The sequence below is a fragment of the Trachemys scripta genome, chromosome 1 (genome assembly GCF_013100865.1).
Source record: "Trachemys scripta elegans isolate TJP31775 chromosome 1, CAS_Tse_1.0, whole genome shotgun sequence".
In the NCBI taxonomy this organism is placed as follows: Eukaryota; Metazoa; Chordata; order Testudines; family Emydidae; genus Trachemys; species Trachemys scripta.
In genome coordinates this window covers 60,464,022-60,478,174 of record NC_048298.1, presented here as the reverse complement: position 1 = coordinate 60,478,174, position 14,153 = coordinate 60,464,022, and the positions used below count along the sequence as shown (strand labels likewise).

Sequence of the window (14,153 nt, the reverse complement as noted above, 5' to 3'; positions counted from 1 at the left end):
GGGTGGGTGTGGTATCTCTATACACAACCTTAGCTGTCACAAAATTAAGATTGTGTTAATACCAATTTAGCATAAATTAATGTGTCCACAGGAAGTTGTATACAGTGTTATGCTCACTTTAATTATACCCATTTCTAAACTACTTTAGATAAACTAGTATAACAACTTTATAGGTGCACTTATACTTATGTCCAGATAAGGACCCAGTCAGGTATCTAGAGCATAGGCCAGTTGTCATACCTAAGTGTGAGCTTTTCTGTCAAAATAGTTCATACCTAAGATTGCCAGCTATAGAAGATTCCTTGTGGTTTACCCAGAAATCCATGCCTATTTACACCCCAGCTTGTTTGTGTAGACAAGACCTTTGATTAGTAAATATACCCCACCCTAGCCTGACGTGACGTCAGTATTGATATGGACCCTGCTCCCGTACACTAAAATTCCTAGCACACTTTGATCTACCCTTCTTTGAAATGGGAGTATGTCAAAGCACACTAGAGGACTTCTAGTGTGTAGCAGGCTACTATGGGGTAGAGTTACACCCCAGTTAACCATGAAATAAGTGTTTGTAAGTAACCTAGTTAATCAATGACCATGAGTACTACAAACCCTTACTACCAAATAGAGTTCTAACTTTTCCCACACTCTTAAAGGGCAAATGAGCACCCTACTGCTTAAGTAGGGGGTTAGAAGAATATGACTACAAAGAACATGAAATGGGGGGAGGGATAGCTCAGTGGTTTGAGCATTAGCCTCCTAAACCCAGGGTTGTGAGTTCAATCCTTGAGGGGGCCACTTGGGGATCTGGGGCAAAATCAGTACTTGGTCCTGCTAGTGAAGGCAGGGGGCTGGACTCGATGATCTTTCAAGGTCCCTTCCAGTTCTAGGAGATGGGATATCTCCATTAATTATTATTATTATTACACTCAAAGTAACCTAAGTATCAGAGGTCTAGGACCTATGGAGATTAGCCTATATTCAAGCAAGAAGAGGAAATCTTAACTTCTACATTTGCCTGTACAACTTCACAGCTTACACAATCCCATATTACTGGATTTCAGCCTTCATTTAAAGTGGATAATTGCTTAATTATCAGTATAATCCCTCTGCAACCAGAGCCAAAATGGAGCATTATCTGATCTAAGTTCTATCTGAAATACTTGTACAATGTTGGAGGAAAGTTCCAATATTAAAGTAGTGTGCAGAAGAGCTGTATTTCTGAAAATGCTTTGAAGTCATTTGAAGAAACACCACTGTTTTTCTTTCCATGTAGGTGAGTTAAGTATATTGGAATCATACCTAACTGTCAAGTTTTGTACATTAGTTTAGCACCACAAGAAAGGGCTGTTCTGTATTACCTCTATGTATTTTCCCATTGTGCTCAAAGACATCCCATGGCCCATCATGCTACCATCAGAGTCATGAAAACTCTCTACAGTTTCTCCTTGGTCATTAAGTCATGTTTATGTAGAAAGATGCTCTAGAGTGATACTAGAGTAACCTGTAAAAATGTAAGAAGGCAGTGGTTATTTCAGAACATGTTCCATTACAGGAAAATTGGTATTAATAGAAGGGGGATTATGTAGGTACAGCTGTAACCGTGCAGATTTGTCACTTACCAGATAACATTACTGTTGGGGGCAGATGCAAATAAACCAACAGCTAAAGCACACTATAATAACTTCCACTCAACTGTTTCTGCCACAGCTGGATGTCTGATAGCTCTATGGTAAGTAACAGGTTGGTAACTCCTGAAATACAGCCACTGCCTTAGCATCTCAGGAAAGGGTGGGCAGTGATGGGGATTATAAATTGCCAAAAAGGACTTGCTCTATAATGTGTGAGAGACTGGGATCCTAGGGGAGCTACACTGAGGTTACTCAATTACGGCAAACTACAAAGAATGGGGCAGACAATCCCCAAAGCTGATGGGTATTCCAATACAGTACTTATATTTACCAAGGCAGCACAAAACAGCTTCTATAATACCTTACTGGTTAACCAGAAAACACAGTTCCCTTTAGCAACCCAGACACCCAAATCACACATGATGAAGATTACTGAAAATTGTATTTGTCATATCAGAAAGTTCTACCACTCCCAAAGGATTAGGCACATTACCTCCTAAATTAATGAATATTTCAAATCTTACCCAAATACATGCTTACAGCTAATTCTTAACTAAACTAAAATTTATTAAAAGAGAGTATTGGTTAAAAGATCATGAATATAGGTTTGAGATCAGTTTCATAGTAGCGATGGTGAGCTTTGTAGTTGCAAAGAGTGCTTTCGCAATTAATCCATAGGCTATAATCCAATGTTCATATCCAGGTGGGACTGGATATCTCAGTCTTACGACTCAAGCTTCCCCTGTATAAAGCATTAAGCAGATCTGAGATGAAAGGATCAGGTCTCAAAAGTCTTTTTATACTGTTTTCTGGCAGCCTCTTGACCATACAGTCCTGGGTGAACAATAGGCTTTTGAAAGTATCCTATTTCCTAAACATCACCAATAATTACTATATATGGATTAAATTAAGGAAAATTTAGCCATTAAGCATTTTATCACAAACTTTAAAGAGACAGACAATGACTTTATTTCACTCAAGATTCATCTAAATGTTAATCCCTTTTAATTGTTGAATCAATAGTTATAGTAAAAAAATAGGAAATGTCTGTTTATATAGCTAATATCTAACAAGACATAAGTAAACATACAATTAGTATCACCTCTAATTCTCTAACAATACAGGTTTGCATTTCAAAGTTCTAGCCCATCTAACATGGAATGGCCCTAATTACCATTTATATACTTTCCCAACATCTCTCTAAAGGTTAAATCTGGGTTATTTATTTACTGCGAGCTGCTTAACCCTTTTTGGCCATCTGTCATAATGTGGACTTGCTAAAGCAGAGTTGAAATCACTTACCAATCCCAATCAAAATTATGTATCAAGTACTAGGAAAGAAAAGATGAGCTCAAATTTCCCTAAGCAACTTGCTTAATTTCAGCCAACTGCAGGGTGATAATTTTACTCTATGGGAGAAAGATAAAGTCTTAGTGCTGACTCTCTGTACGTGCAGGCAAATAACGGCACTCCAATAGTAAAATCCCAGCTGGGCATCATAGTTTAAGGCTTCTACAACTGCCTTAGAATAGAAGTAATCAAAATGCAGAAGGCAGCATACTTAGGGTCTATACTACCCACCGGATCGGTGGGCAGCTATTGATCCAGCAGGGTCGATTTATCGCGTTTAGTCTAGACACGATAAATCAACCCCCAAGCACTCTCCCGTTGACTCCTGTGCTCCAGCGCCACAAGAGGTGCAGGCAGAGTCGACTTATCAGTGAAGACACCGTGCTGAGTAGGTCTAAGTACATCGATTTCAGCTACGTTATTCACATAGCTGAAGTTGCGTAACTTAGATCGACACCCCCCCCCCTCTAGTGTAGATCAGGCCTTAGACTATAAGTGCTTTTGAATGGGGACCATGTTTGTATGGCATCTCATACAATGGGGTCGTGGTCCATGATGTCTTGTCTGCACCAAGGGCTTGCTGCTATAGTTATACTGGTAAGCTGTAGTAGTTCACCTTCCTAGGTCAGACATAGCTTATACCAACAACAGTGCTTTTGCCAGCACCATTTACATCAATTCCCTGGCCAAGAAAGCTATACTGCCAACATCACCATAGCAAAGCCCATTTAAAACAAAAGACAATAGCCCGAACCAACAGTTCTCCAGAATAAGTTTTAAGCATAGATGAGGCCTGAGGTTCGAACATGCTATTGCAGTACTACTATTACTCAATGACAGATTTAATTCACCTTTGCAATAAGTCTCTTCAAGGATAAGGTCCTAAAGCATTCAGAAAAGGAGCAAAAGAAACTAGGAAAGCAAGGAGTAAATATTCCCAGTCTGTATGTGCCTCTCTTTGATAGTCTGATGTTAGGAGGATAGCCAGGTAGGTTTCAGACCAGCACTAGATCCACTCACCCAGTAGCTGTCAACAAAAGTGAATTCATATTTTTATATCTGTTTAGGTACAGCAGCCATTGAGAGAGAGGCAGTGAAACAGTACAGTATATCATTTGCTGTACAATTCCCACAAGAGGATTTTCAAAATGTAGAGGAAGGGGCTTCACCAGAAGCAGCAAATCTGATTGAACAAAGGGGATACTATTTATTGGCTATCCATCACAATGCTAACTGCATACAATTTACATAACTTAAATCTGGTCCTCAGAACTGCACCATATAATAGCTCCAGGCAGGGAAAACCACTTGCAGAACTCAACACATTCTTTGTAAAATGAAAACTCTGCTCTATCATGTTAAAATTAGCTCTGATGTTGTATGAGATGACCAAAATTGAAGAGTAGGAACCGCTGTACTAAGTTATCCTTTTAATCCCCCTCCCTCCCACCCACCCACACACTGTAAAACATTTTTAAAAATGGAAAACCATGGTAAATTAAACTTATCTTAATTTGAAGAATGGGGTATTTGGCTAATAATGCTAATCACACAAATGTTTCCACTTTCTGAGGGTAGCTTTAGGAAGTGCAGGTTTGATGAAATTAGGAACCAAAGTACAGTAGCCTTATATGAGCAAGTGTCTATAAAAAGTTTATACTGGGTGGAGTGGCTTTCCACCTCCACTTAAAGCATACTTCCATTTCAATATTAACTAAACCTCACGCATTGGCCTTCAAAAAATTAATTTTAAACATTTCCAATATTATCATTTTTGAATGGACAGTTTCAGCTAAAGCATTCGAAAATTATGCTTGTGACTAGAAATTAAATCAACAAGTCAACAGCCTAACCTGATTTGCAATGTTTTAATTCCAGGAGGGAAAATTGAGGTTATACATATGGTATAATTCTGCATGTGCTTGTTTCTGTGATTAATATGTAGTCTTCATCTGGAGACAATGCATTTGCCACTGAGCAGAGTTCTGGCTGTTCTTGTTACAAGGTCATAGGCCAGCAGACATCCAAGATGGTTAGTTTCTATGACCTTAACCAAAACAAGTCATTAAAAAATGAAAGGACTTAGCTAGATATTTTAAAAGAAATCTGGATTCAATTACTAACAGAAAATAGGCAGCAGTTGTTTTAACAATTCAGTTAAAAGCAGACCTTACATATAGTACCACCATCTTAATATAAAAGACAAGTTTGCCACACTGAAGGAACAGACTGCTCTGTTCATTGTTTATTTCAGTGAATCTCCAGGGTTGTACACCTGGCTCATCACAGCCCTCAGGGAGCCTCTCTGCTTCCTCTACAAGCCAGAGGAAAAAGTTTGGCAGTAAAGCCCTGAATCAGAACTCACTCTGAGGCATATCCTGCTTTGCCAAGCTGCTTGAAGCTTCTCCCTCAAGCCAGGCAAATCAGGAAACAGCATCACACCTGCTTGTCATGGCAAATAAAGATTTGACATTTCACTTCAAAATACCCCAGATAATTTAAGCAAACTTCCTTTACTAAATGATCTGCATGACAAATTTAGATTGCTTTAACTGTAAACTCCACAAGGCAGGGGCTGCTTTTATGTCTATCTCTGTGCTGCCAAACCCTTTGTCAGCATTTAAATAAGGATGAGACTACGCTATACTATAGGACTGCAGCACTGATGATTTAAGGACTATTAAATTCCATCACTTGATTTCCAATCTCTAAGAGGAAACTTCAGATCATAAAAAGCTCTTTGGATTCCCTGCACCCTAATATTCCTCTGATTTAAATTGCCAGTCATTAAGTTCTCACATCCTTACAGCCAAGGAAGACTGGATAAGACTCTGTTGAAAGTTCATTAACATTACTTCTCTACATGGCCAGGGAGGAAGCTATAAAGCAATGCAGCATGTTCCCCACCTCTGGGGCTGAGCATATTGTCTCTACAACTTACTTAGTTCAAACCAGCCAAACAAGCAAAAGACCAAAACTGGAAATCAAACCTGTTTCTTCCAGGTGGTAGTTCAGAGTACCACCAGTACCAAATGATGCTTTAAATATATTTAATCACCCCTACAAATAGCTAAGGAGAGCATCTCACCTCATATCTGCGATGTCCCCATTTGCTATTTGAATTAGTGAAATAAATGGTCTTGTTACATGATATTTCTAGTCCATTCAAGAACCTAAAAGGAATTCCATCTACACTTGATTAACAATAATACCCAATGATCAAATGCAACGGACAAAATCAAAGTCAGAAAGGGTACCTGATCTATCTTTTAAATGAAACTACCCACTTTCACTCATCCCATCAGTCAGCTTTCTGAAAGTGAAACTATCCTGAAACATACAATATGTGTGATATAAAAGTAAAAACACAATATTTGCAGTGTTGTATCTCTGTTGGTCCCAGGCTATTAGAGAGACAGGGTGAGTGAGGGAATATCTTTTATTGGACCTACTTCTGTTGGGGAAAGAGAGAAGCACTCAGAGAGGTGTATCTACACTGCAAAGAAAAACTCTCAGCACCGCATTTCAGAGCCTGGGTCAGTTGACTTGAGCTTGCAGGGCTGGGGTTGCAGGGCTAAAAATAGCAGTGCATATGTTCCCACTTGGGCTGGAACCTGGGCTCCAAGACACTCTCCCCTCGCAGGGTTTCCGAACTGCGAGGAAACACTTTTCACAAAATTATCAATCCGTACCTGACCTCTCAGTACTTATCCTCAAAGGAAACCTGCACAACAACTTCAAACAGTGAGCCTGGGAGTGTAAATTCATAACTTTGCTGGACACTAAAAATCATGGCATGGAATGCCAAATGGTTTATAATTAATGTCACAAAATGTTAGTTTTTAATTAAAAGAAACAAACATGAAATTATTGTCTCCTCATATAGCATCTTGGTCTCCCTCAAATACTTTTTTTTTTCCTTACTGAATCATTTTAAGCACTACATGCCTATGAGTCATTAACACATTGGGCTATAAACTGGGACCAAGAAACTATATTCATAAGGCTGATATTCTTAGAAGTCAGATGTATCTTCAATTATAAAATAGTACTGCTATTTTCTGAGAATTTTCTTTTAGGAGAGAAGTTGAATAGCTCCAATACCACATTTTTCCAAACTTCCTCCAAAGTTCAGAGGGGCATTCTGGAGGTGGAAGATGGGTGTCTAAGAAACTGACCAGTTGCTGTCAGTAAGGATGCATCTCTCTGGCTTTTCACATGGGTTTAGCACCAGTGCAGCTCCACTGATGCTAGCAATGTTGGAAGCACTAATGTAGCTCAACAAAAAGTGTTTTATCAGTGCATCATTTAACTCTGCACTTACAGCAATGCTAGACAAACTGTGCAAAAAGTCAAAATATAGACAAGGCCTCAGCCTCTGCAGACATTTTAACAGTGCAGAAATTAACTATTAGTGTACAGAGGACTAAAACAAACAGTTTTCAGCACTGGTTCAAGGAGCAACCAACGTAAACAACAGTTATTGTCTACAGTGGTTCAGTTATTGGTGTAGATAGGAATGGAGGTTGTCCATAACTCTGAAATGTTTGGAATTGTGAACAAAGCACAGTTTGGGCTCCAGATCCAACACTGACACTCCAGCCCAGGCTTCAGCAGCAGCTTCCTTCCCTGGGTCAGACTGAGTTTACAAGCTTGTCCCACTCTCAGCCGATGGGGGTGAGTGGGTGTAAACAGCGCATCCCTCGGGTGGCGGGAGAGGAAGGGGTGAAAGTGGCACAGACCCCAGTGCTGCTCCTGCTCTGCTGACTGGCTACCTTGGGCTGGCAGCTCCAGTGTCTTCACCTCCTAGCTGTAGGTGGCTGCCCTGTGCATGGGGGTGGGGTAGGGACAGAGAGCCCAGATGTGCCTACCTTTAAGATGCAATACAAGCACAGTTCAGTATTTGCTTTTTTTTTTTTTTTTTTGGTCTCTGCTGCTGCCTGTGCCTGGAAGTAACCAAGAAACTGATTGGTTACTTCCAGTTTCACATGGTCAATCTGTAACCCTGGTGTTCGTATCTTTGAGGTTCTACTGTAGTTCTCTACTTTCGAAATCCAGAACACTCTTGTTTCAGTCACAAGATTTCAAACAAACAACAACTAGAAATACTCCAGATCTGAACAACTCTGAAATTTCTGAAAGTTCAGATCCAAACTTCATGGCTCGCCATATTCTAAAATTGGCCCAAATTAAAATCCCACCTCTGAATGCCCTTGACCTTTAGGGAATAAACTGCAACTCAACATTATGTCTACGCCCCCTCCACAAATCCCTGGTTATTAAGAATATAGGACACATTGAAGCCAATGGATGTTCAATCAGGCCCAAGCCCAGTATTGAAAATATGATGTTGGTCCCTAAGGATTAGAATTTCTTGCTCTTTTATTCCATGTACTTAAAAGTTAGAGCAAAAAGCAGGCCAAATCTAACTCCCTAAGTCAGCAGAGTGGTGTCACTTTTTTCACTGGAGCGCAGAAAGGTTTTCTCTCCTGTCCATGGATTGACTCTGTACAGACCAAAATAAAAATCTACCACAATCAAGTAACCATCTTGCTGCATTTGTACTCCATGAAGCTGGCCACACACAGGTTCATTGTCTGGAAATCCTGAGAAACAAAGGAGAAGTTACAGAACCAGTGGGTTCAGAAACCAAAGATGCAGTGGCACACAGATAGAAAAGTGTTAACATGAGTATCACCTCCCTCAATAACTCAGATCCTTACAAGGATTCTCTGGTAGCCCCTCAAAGGTAATCTACAAAGGAAAAAAAATTGTTCTGTGCCCTTTTTGCTTCTTTATAAAGACTGGCTGAACATTTTTTCTTCTTTTGTTTTGTCTGCCTCATTTTTATGGGCTTTGTCCCCCACCATTTAAAAAATGCAGGTCTCCCTCATTTTTCCAGGAAGAGTTTATGGATGACTGAAGAATTGTTATAATTATAGTACCAGAAAGATCATGCAAGTGAAGCTGTGAAACTAACAAAAAATGATCTCTCATCAGACTGTTTCAAACTCTTTTTTGTTTTTGTTAATAGCTGTTTAATTCAAATCCCGAAGAAAATCTTGGAGAAAAATTGCCTTTGTTAAAGATTCAACTAATACTCCTCTTCAATTAAGGGGTACAAAGTCCCACAAGTCATATATAAGACTTTCAGCACATCCTTCAGCAAACAGGAAACACCAGATTGGACATTCCCGATTATTTCTAAAGTAAAAACACAAGCATCCCCTCGGAGGATCCCCCTCGGAGGATCATTACCTTGTTGTGGTGGAGGGGCTTGCATGTTTCGATGAACCCCAGGGCTATGTCGTCTGGAGCCTAGTGCTCCTGGTAGGGTCACCCTAAGCGAATAGGTGTGGGGGGAGGTTCCAGACTAAAAAACCGATCCACCTCAAGACTCTCGTGAAAGCCCAAAAAATGACGTGAACCTCCTCTGGACTAGGGATACTGGGACCTACCCCGGGGGGTGGTGTCAGATTAAGCATCTGGTGGTCGGGCTACCCACGTAACCTAGCCTGGCCCAGCCTGAAAAGATGACTTGGACCCATCTCGTGGGCTCACCACCTGCGAGGCGAAGGGTGAGGGTCGGGTGCGATGCCCGAACGCCAGCAGGAGAGACGGACCATGAAAAACTGGCTCTCCGCAATGGAAACTGTTTTTAGGGACGTGGAATGTCACTTCGCTGGCAGGAAAGGAGCCAGAGTTAGCGGAAATGTACCAACTAGATACAGTCGGTTTCACCTCCACACATAGCATTGGCTGTCTGTGGAAACAAACTTCTCGATGGAGGGTGGTCTCTTTCCTACTCAGAAGTGGCCCTGTGTGAGAGGCCCCGGGCGGGTGTAGGGATACTCACAAGTCCCTGACTAGGTGATGCGCAGTTGGAGTTTGTCCCGATTGATGAGAGAGTTGCCTTGATGAGACTTCGGGTATCAGAGAGGAAAACCCTGACAGTTGTTTGCGCCTATGCACCTAACAGTAGTTCAGAGTCCTCGGCCTATCTGGAGACAGTGGGATTGGTGCTCAATAGAGTGCCACCTACAGACTCTGTAGCTCTACTGAGAGACTTCAATGCTCATGTGGGGAACGATGAAGATACCTGGAGGGGAGTGATCAGGAAGGCCTCTCCAGTCTGGACCTGAGAGGTGAATTGTTATTGGACTTCTGTGCTAGTCATAAATTGTCCATAACAAATACTATGTTCGAACACAAGGTTGCTCATAAATGTACTTGGCACCAGAACACCTTAGGCTGAAGATTGATGATTAACTTTATAGTCATCTCGTCAGACCTAAGGCTGTATGTTCTGGACACTAAGGTGGAGAGAGGGGCAGAGCTGGCAATCAATCACCACTTGGTGGTGAGTTGGATCCGATGCATGGGATGCAGACCGGATAGACACGGGAGGTCCAAACCATCAGTGCGAGTCGCCTGGGAACATCTCGTGGAGGACCCTGTGCAGAAAGACTTCAATTCCCACCTCCGGAAGAACATCTCCTGCATTCCAGGTGAGGTCTTGGACATTGAATCCAAGTGGACCATATTCAGGGTATCAATCGTTGAGGCAGCCACGAAAAGCTGTGGCCTGAAGGTGGTTGGTGCTTGTCGCTTATCATGGTTGCAACCCTAGGACCTGCTAGTGGACTCCAGTGATGAGGGAAACTGTCAAATCAAAGAAGGAGGCCTCCGAGCAATGCTTGCGAACTGGACTCCTGATGTGGCTGAGAGGTACTGCTGGCTAAGAAGGCTGCAGCTGTGGCAGTCATTGAAGCGAAAGCCTATACTTGGGAGGAGTTTGGAGAGACTATGGAGAATGACTGCCAGATGGCCTCAAAGGTGTTCTGGCAAACCATTCATTGCCTTAGGAGGGGTCAGCGGGACGTTGCCCAGGCTGTACTCAGCAAAGGTGGTGAAACACTGACCTCGACTGAGAAGATCAAACAGAGGTGGAAGGAGCACTTTGAGAATCTCCTCAACCCCGATGGACACACACCCCTTTCAGGAGGCAGTGCTGGAAACCTCTGGTGAGATTGGATCTATTTCTGATGCTGAGGTGGATACAGCGGTAAAGTGCGGTTGCAGTGGTAAGGCAGCAGGGGTGGACAAGATTTGCCCGGAGATGTTGAAAGCACTGGACAATGTTGGGGTGTCGTGGTTAACACACCTCTTCAGTGTTGCATGGAAGACGGGAGCAGTCACTCTGGACTGGCAAACCAAGGTGGTGGTCCCAATCTTTAAGAAAGGAGATCAGAGGTTGTGTTACAACTATAGGGGGATCGCACTCCTTAGCCACCCTGGCAAAGCCTATGCCAGGGTGCTGGAGAGGAGGTTATGCCTGTTAGTTGAACCTCAGATTCAGAAGAAACCATGCAGATTCCGTCCCGGCCATGGAACAACGAACCAGTTCTTTGCTCTCTCACTGATACGCAAGGGGTCGTGGGAGTTTGCTAATCTGGTCTATCTTTGCTTTGCAGATCTGGAGAAGGCATATGACTGCATTCCCCAAGACATCTTGTGGGAAGTGCTGTGGGAGTATGCAGTGCCGGTGCCACTTTTGTGGGCTATCAGGTCCCTCTATTCTTGGAGTGAGAGTTGCGTTCGTATTCTTGGCATTAAGTCAAGTTCATTCAAGGTGGGCATTGGACTCCGCTAAGGGTGTGTCTTGTCCTCACTCCTGTTTGTGATTTTCATGAACAGGATATCAAGGCGCAGCTGAGCTGTGGAGTATATCCAGTACGGGGACTTGCAGGTGGCATCTCTGCTGTTTGCAGATGATGTTGTCCTTCTTGCTCCTTCAGACTATGATCGCCGATGCGCATTTGAACGTTTTGCTGCTCAGTGTGAAGCGGCTGGGATGAGAATCAGCACCTCCAAATCAGAGATCATGGTCCTCTCCCAGAAGAAAGTGGACTCCTCTCTCCAGGTGAGAGGGGGAACAGCTACCCTTAGTGGATGAGTTCAAGTAGCTAGGGGTCTTGTTCACAAGTAATGATAAGTGGGAGTGTATGATTGACTGGCAGATTGGCGGCGGCAGTAATGCAGGCACTGTACCGATCCGTGGTGGTGAAGCGGGAGCTGAGTTCTCGGTTTACAGGTCACTCTACGTCCCCATCCTCATCTGTGGTCATGAACTTTGGATAATGACCGAAAAGACGAGATCGCAGGTACAAGTGGCGGAAATGAGGTTTCTCTGCAGGTGGCTGGGCTTACTATTTGAGATAGGGTGAGGAACTCAGCTATACAGGAGGGCCTCAGAGTAGAGCCGCTACTCCTCCTGATCGAGAGGAGCCAGTTGAGGTGATTTAGGCACTTGATAAGGATGCACCTTGGGAAGCTTTTGTTGGAATGCTACCGGGCACGTCCCACTGGGCAGAGGCCCCGAGGCCAATCCAGGACATGCTGGAGGGATTATATTGCCTGACTGGCCTGGGAACATTGGGGAATCCTTTAAGAAGAGCTGAAATCTGTTGCAGAGGAAAAAGAGGGTCTGGTCCTCCCTACTCTCCATGCTGCTGTCATGACCCTCACCTGGAAGAATGGCATAAAAGAAGAAGAAGAAAAACAAGCATAATTTAAACCACCTTCAGACCTTCTTTATACATCAGAAGGCATGAATAAAAAAGGTACAAACCCATACCTTTGTTTCCTTTGCAGGCCCTTTTAACTTGACCAATAAGACTCAGCTTTGCTATCCACTTGGAATTATGATGACATTAGGACACTGTATAAAATCCACAATTACCTTGTATAGTTTGAGGTGTTTCCAAGGATCAATTGCTTTTACTGCAGCAGCCAAGTAGTTGAGAAATGTACCAAGCTTATTCTTAGAAAACCCATAAAAGACATATTTGGGTAAGATCCTGCTTAGTGTTTACTTTCTCTTTACTGAAGAGGCATTCATTGAACTCAGTGGTCATTTTGCCCAAATAAATCCAAGTAAGGGCTGCAGATTTGGCCCATTGTGCCTTAAGGAAAATTTGTATGCAGAATTTATCCCCTCACTATAGCAATATCTGGCTGTGAACTATGAGACCAAAGTTAGCTAGTGCAGACACAGTCTTGAGGTAACTCTTTGTAGAAAGTGATGATTCTACAAGAAACTATGTAGAGTTATTAGTCTTTAATAACTTTGCATGGAAAACTCAGAAAACATTAGCAGCAATTAAAATAGTATTTCTGCCCCCCATTCAGCATTGTCATACAAAGGAGTCAGTCTTGATCTCATTGGGAAAAAAAAAAAAAGATCACTCACCACATTATTCAAACACATCCTGCTCTACTGACTAATGAAATTAAATTGGTCACCGCGGATCATCTACAGCTTCCCATCCACAGTGCCAATGTAAAGATTACCTTAAAAAAAAAAAGATTAGTTTAGAAGTGATTCTGTAAGTCAGATAAAATACACTATTGAGTGGAGAACCTGGCATTATTTGTTCCCTTCCTCCTCCCCCAAACACAAACACTGTTCTCTCCAGCATAAAGGTAAGAAACCCTATACCTTAACAAGCAGCTTAATAGAGCAGAGACAGCAACAATGAATTATTTTTATAAGGGGTCTTGTACTGAAATCTGAGTTTGACAAAGTGTAGGTTACTCAGGAAAACATTTAAGAGTTATCTCAGGTCTCTGCTGGATCAGGGGAGAACAAGCACAAACACAGAGCTGGACTGCCTGGATTTGCCAGGGCAATGTGGTCCTGTCAGTTAACATTAAGGAAAGCATCAGTGAAGCACATACAATCTGTCCCAGCTCATAAAGGTTCTACAGTTGTAATCCGCAGAATGTGGGGTTGACAAAGGAAAGCAGGGCATCTGCATTTTCAGGTGGATTGCAATGACTGGGCCAGTACAGGAAGGTAACCTTGCTTATAAACTTGTTAACGTTCTAAGCACAGCTCCAAAAGGAAAGGTTACTAACCTTGAGCAGTAATGAGTTCTTCAAAATGCATGTTCCTATGGATGCTCCACTTCAGGTGCGCATGCACTTTGGATCAGAGATTTTTGGTAGCAGTACCCATTCAGCCCATGCATGTGCTCTACACGTCCTCATGCTCCATAACGATGATATATAGGGCTGCGTGGGCAAACCACCTCCAGTTTTCTCTCCATCATAAAGTCCTGCAGAGAAAACTCCAAAGCGGAGAGAAAGGAGGGCGGGTAGTGAAGCACCCCT

General features: G+C 42.5%; 1 pseudogene; it reads right to left on the bottom strand.

Moving 5' to 3' along the window:
• Window positions 1-1,320: 1,320 nt before the first annotated feature.
• LOC117867126 lies at window positions 1,321-13,929 on the bottom strand (annotated as a pseudogene).
• Window positions 13,930-14,153: the final 224 nt, after the last annotated feature.